The sequence below is a fragment of the Oreochromis aureus genome, linkage group 9 (genome assembly GCF_013358895.1).
Source record: "Oreochromis aureus strain Israel breed Guangdong linkage group 9, ZZ_aureus, whole genome shotgun sequence".
Classification (NCBI taxonomy): Eukaryota; Metazoa; Chordata; class Actinopteri; order Cichliformes; family Cichlidae; genus Oreochromis; species Oreochromis aureus.
The window spans coordinates 4,772,119-4,778,047 of NC_052950.1; the positions used below are offsets into that span (position 1 = coordinate 4,772,119).

Sequence of the window (5,929 nt, forward strand, 5' to 3'; positions counted from 1 at the left end):
AACAGTTTGCTGATATTTTGTTAAGCAGTCAGGCAGGATGCCCAAGGACACCTGGAGCTTGTCTTTTTTCCATTTTCTCTCTGCACGTCGACATTTGCGTCTGACAGCGCGGGTGGTTTCATTCAGCCAAGGTTGACGTGAAGATTTGGTGCATTTAGTCCTTAGTGAAGCAACAGAGTCAAGGATGCTGGAGCATGTTGAGTTAAAAAGGTTAGCTAGCTCATCAGCTATGATGCCAACCCTGACCAACTTAGTAAAAGAGGAGGAAAAGTGAGCAGCAGTCACTGAATTTATCATGCACATGTAATGCAATCTGTACTTACCCCAATGCTTGAATGCTTGGAAATCAGGACTGTTGACCTTGGGCAGTTCACTAGGTGTCGGTATCATCAATTTCACCCCGATGTCTAGGCCCAGAATCACAGCTTCTCTAGAAATAGGTTACAAGAATTCAAATGTGTCCCAAATATCTGTATCCCATCAGAGGCTAGTTTCGTAAAGGAGATTGGTAGTAGCTGCTCCACCACAGGAACAGTAAGGCTTCCAGCACACAATGGACAACACACTCACTTAACATAACACATTTATTAGACACAATTTTAAATAATAAGCCCTTTTTTGTAGTGTCTTTCCACTCAGCGTCCCAAGAAAAAAAAGATAAAAACAATTGCAAATATATGTATCCTTCAAGGTCCTTTGGCCAAAAGAAAACCACCTGAGCTCAGGGAAAAGTAAAGTGCATCGTTGGGGCCCTTTGAATTGTTCCTACCGCTCTGTTGGAATGGCGTAGTGTCCAATAATACCATCCAGCAAGCAGAAGCATCCACCCGTAGTAATGACCATCGACTAGCCAGGACGGTCCAGCAGAGTCATCAGATGAGGACTTCCACAAGGCAGTTCATCCAGTAGGATCCAGGGCACCAAAAGGGCAAACAAACCAGCCTACACACAAGTGTGCAGAAGAATTAAACAAAAACGTTCATAAGTCTCAGTACCACTGACTCAGTGTCCATGTCACTAATGGCTTATTTAACAGTCTTACCATAATAATATAGGTTTGTCAAAATAAAAATATAACAACATAAATGCTGTTAACAATGCTTATTAATGCTGTTCTCTTAGGCGTAACATAATAACTCTGTAACTGACCTCGTGTCGGCCGCCATTTTAGGACATTAGCCAGGCTCGCTTAACAGTTAGCTTGCTAACAGTCAGCTAATAACACACATTATACAATATTTAGCCTCCTTCTTAACAAACATGACAGTGGTAGATTTGATACCTCGCTGCAGCATGATAAGGCACACAACATCTAATGCGAACATGAGCTGCCAGCTAACTCACCAGAGGGGTTCATGTAATGGCGAATGGCTGTCGGATTCAGCTCAGCTTCACGTTCGTAACAGCTACAAGACTCCTTTTCCTAACAACATATTAAAACATTATCTCCAAGTATAAAGGTTTTTAAAACTATTTACAGGAACTCAAATGTCTACTGTACCCGAATTTCCAGCTCGCAGAGGGCACGAGAGCAGCATGCGCCTCATCGGACGAACGGAAGGAAAAACTCTGTGGCTAAACTAGTGGTGGCTATGGGCAAGGCACAGTGGTGCGTTCAGTGACTACCAAATAATCAGAAATCCCATACTCAAAAAATTACCTGGGTTACACTCTCCCCCTCTAAATTGCATGAGTCTCTGCATGCACACTTGACTTAACAGGTGTGTGAAGGAAAGTGCTCTGAGAGAATACAGTTGCGAAACTCTGACAAAAAGGAACTGAGAGCTAAAATTAAAGACTCACCTAACTCATCATAAGTTAGTTTACGACGTTGGCGTCTCTCTCTCCCAGAACGCCGCAACTCTACTGTCTCTGGCTCTGAACTCTGCTCAGCAGTGTTGGTGCTCTCTTGATTCATTTCAACAGGTTCTGTCTGTTCAGGAATGTCAATAACAACCCAACCTGGACCTTCATCAGATGGAATGGGAGATGTGGTCACCTCATTGCTCTCTGAGTGTAACGAAGGTTCAGGTTCAGAAACATGACCAGCTGTTTCTTGTGCATGTGACTCGTCTTGCCGCTCTGCACGGGGCAAGCTAAAATGCACATCCCTAGTGGACAACTGAGGTGTGATAACCTGCCTTTCAGTCTGGATAAAAGGACCTCTGGTTATTATTTCTGGAACCACAAAAGCTGGATATACTTCGTCCTCATCACTGTATACCTCATCTTCCTGACCATCAGGGTTATCAGAAGATTATACTTCTCTTTCGGCTTTGTTCCTCAGTTTCTTCCCTTTAGAGGGCTCATGAGATCTGCTCCCTGCTATTTCTTCCACAGGTAAGAACCCACACGGTAGAAGGAGATCCCTGTGTAAGGTGCGTTTTGGCCCGTCTCCCAACTCGGGTTCCACAACATAGACAGGGCCATCATTGATGCGTTTAACCACAACATGTACTTTCTGTTCCCACCTGTCTGAGATTTTGTGTTTACCTCTGATACTCATGTTCCTAACCAAAACCCTGTCTCCTGCACAGAGCTCTCGCCACTCTAATCCTCTTGTCAAACCTAGCTTTATTCTTTCTCCGATCTTCTGGGAGTTTTTGCAGCTAGGCTGTAGCTCTCCTCAGACGTTGACGAAGGTTGTTCACATACTCTGAATGAGACTTATGGTTGGCATTTTCAGGTTGGATACCTAAGACCAGATCAACGGGTAGTCGGGGTTGTCTGCCAAACATCAGTTCATATGGAGAGTAACCAGTCGTGTCGTTTCTCGTGCAGTTATACGCATGAACTAAGGGTTTAACAAAGTCCCTCCAGTGAGATTTGTCTTTCTCTTCCAACGTACCCAACATATCAAGAAGCATCCGGTTAAACCTTTCCTCTGGGTTTCCGCGAGGATGGTAAGGTGTAGTGCGGATTTTGTCTGCCCTTATCAATGCACATAGCTCTTTGATTGTGTGAGATTCAAAGTCTCTACCCTGATCACTGAGTAGACGACTGGGAAACCCATAATGGACTATGAAGTTCTCCCATGGAGCTTTTGCAATGGTCCTCGACTTCTTATCTTTAGTTGGCACTGCCACAGCAAACTTTGTAAAATGGTCAGTGATAACTAATATGTTCCGGGTATCTCTGTTGTCTGGCTCAAGTGACAAATAGTCCATACAAACGAGTTCAAGCGGGTAAGTTGTTATAATATTTTCAAGAGGCGCTGCCCTCTGAGGCACTGCCTTCCTCCTGACACAGCGTGGACACTGTCTGCACTTCTCTTCTACAGACTTTGTCATCATTGGCCAATAGAATCTGGCATGGGCAAGATGTAGTGCTCGTTCAAACCCAAGATGACCAATTTCATCATGTACTCCACGCAATGCTTTCTCTCTGAACTGTTCAGGAAGGACTAACTCCCATACAATGTTGTCCCTATCTGTCCATTTCCTGTACAATACTCCATGTCTCAGTTCAAGCCTTCTCCACTCCTTGAGAAGGAGCCTAACATCAGGAGCTTCAAAGTTTGTTTCTCTGAAACTGGGCTTTTGAGCTCTTTCAACGAAGGTGATGACACGTGAGACAACCGGGTCATCCCTCTGAGCTTTATACCAGTCAGAGCTTGTCATAGATGGTAATGTGTCTTCTCCAAATACATCCGCAACTGTTGAGGGATCAACAGCAAGAGACTCTACAGCCAAAGGTTGTTCTAGATTTGAACAGTGCTCGATCTTTGACACCACAAGATGGCGCTGACATAAGGTAGATACCACCTCGTGACTCATCTCGTTGCTCACCTCTAGAAGACGGTTTTTCATGTCATCAACTCTCTCCCTTTCTTTGATGAAATCCTCATCTTCAAAAGGAGGAGCTTGTGTATGGGCAGAAATCTGTGCCATCAGAAACTGAATTTGAATAAGTTAAATTTGAATTTGAATTACTCGGATTGAATCTGAATTGTAACTTGAATGAAAGCTTTTGAAAACTGAATTTGAATTAGTCTAATTTGAAATTGAATTTATGGTTTGAAAATGAATTGATTTGCTTTGAAACTGCATTTTATCCTTTAAAAATTCAGCTCTCGAATAATTTCAGATTCACTTCTCACCATTCAGTTTCAGTTCTACAATTCAATTTCAGTTCCAAAATTCAGTTTTTTGGGACTTACATCCGGTTCCGGTTCAAGCGCAGATTAATAGAACTACAGACTGATAGCGTTACTGACGGAATCTACAGCGTCTTGAGCTGAATTAAGACTTCAGAAGTCAATCATGTCGAATGACCAGCGGATAAACTCTCAGGTTGGTAATAAATGTATTACATGTATAAGAACAAGCGTCATGTTAACAATTGATAGCCGTACAGTAACTTTTATGCTTATTGTAGCTGCTAGCTAAAAACGCTAATTTAGCGTAGTTTGCCCTGATTTCAGCTTTGACAAACAAATATGATCGACTGTTTCTAGTAGAATTCCAAAGTTGTCATCTTGTACCCTGTCAGAGCCCTGTATGCTTGCAGAGACCCCCACAGTAAGGAAACATGCAAAACGCTGTCCAAACCTTTGTATTTGAGCTTTATTTATGTCTTACACAGCATCCCAACTCTTTAGCGAACTTAATAACTTTAGCTAAAGTGAATAGTTAGTCTAATTCATTAGTGCAGCATTACTGGATCACCTCTGTTTGAAGTAATAAAATATGATATACAACTATCACTGTGTTTAACTACCATGATAATTCTTAGGGTACTGAGTGCATGCTTAATTAGATTTTTTTTTTTTTTTAAACATACTGCTCCATTGCTATGTTTGACAGGCTGAAGTTGTCGGGTCACCTCCTAAATCGACCATCTTTTACAGGTGTTTTGTGCCAGAAATGGAGTGTCCACTGAAGACTGAAGATACTGAATCTCTACGCCGTGCCATTGATCCCTCCTGTGCCTTCATCTAGACAAGAGACATTAACTTAACCACTCTCACATGCTCTGTACCTACATCACCTTCCCTGACAGTCGTAGCTTGGCTCATCTGAGGGTGAAATTATAAGAATGTGTTATTTTGCAAAGTGCTCTCTAGGGTTCCTAAATAAAATATGGCATTGAGGTCATTTCTTTTGAATTAATCCCTTCTTCTGAAATATAAGATCCTCTCCTGGTTTAAATGGCACTTTCTGTTCCTTACTTCCTGTTCCACTCCCAACCCCAAATAGATGCTGACAAGCTGACACAGTAACATGGAAGAGGGAAAGAAGCTGGAAAGGACTACTACAAATAAACCTAATGCCTAACAATGAAAAATGTAAAATAAGAAAAATAATAATAAAGATAAAAGATGAAGTAACAAGTTTTTTGTTTTTTTGTTTATTCCAAATGATCATCCAGATGTCTGTGACATGTGATGACAAACACCATAATGGAAGGCCTTTGTCATCACATGCTTAAACTCAGCATATATTTTTGCATATGCTGAACAGGCAGTCAGACATGCTGTAACTGTGGGGTGAAAACTGCATGAACACCATACGGCGGGGGTCTCAAACTCCAGTCCTCGAGGGCATGGAAAAGTTGCATGACACCGGCCTTCGAGGAATGGAGTTTGAGACCCCTGTCATATGGAATATGACAGGTTTGGTTGAACTTCATGAAGACTCTGAAGTTTCTCTTCTCTTCTGGCAGGACAGGAATGTCGCCTTGTCCTGTGAGCCACCGTAAGGATGTACTTAGAGTAGAACTGGAGTGTCACCGGCCTCAGGCTCTTCACCTTTTCAAAGACAAAGCAGTCATTTAGATAAAATATTAGATATTGTTTACCTGTAAATGCACAAAGAGAATTTAGAAATGTAATTATTGTCAAGAGTGAACAAGCACTGATAGTGTAATCTACAGCTGTGGCCAAACGTTCAGAGAATGAGAAGTGTTGTTTATTTACAAAGTTTGCTGT

At 42.0% G+C, this 5,929-nt stretch overlaps 1 long non-coding RNA gene across 1 annotated transcript; it reads right to left on the minus strand.

The window, feature by feature from the left end:
• Positions 1-340: 340 nt before the first annotated feature.
• LOC120442022 lies at positions 341-2,515 on the minus strand. The gene is made up of 3 exons (XR_005614468.1): positions 1,502-2,515; positions 1,345-1,423; positions 341-942 (listed from the first exon to the last, which is right to left on the minus strand). It is a non-coding gene; the product is annotated as an uncharacterized LOC120442022 (long non-coding RNA).
• Between the last annotated feature and the right edge of the window lie 3,414 nt (positions 2,516-5,929).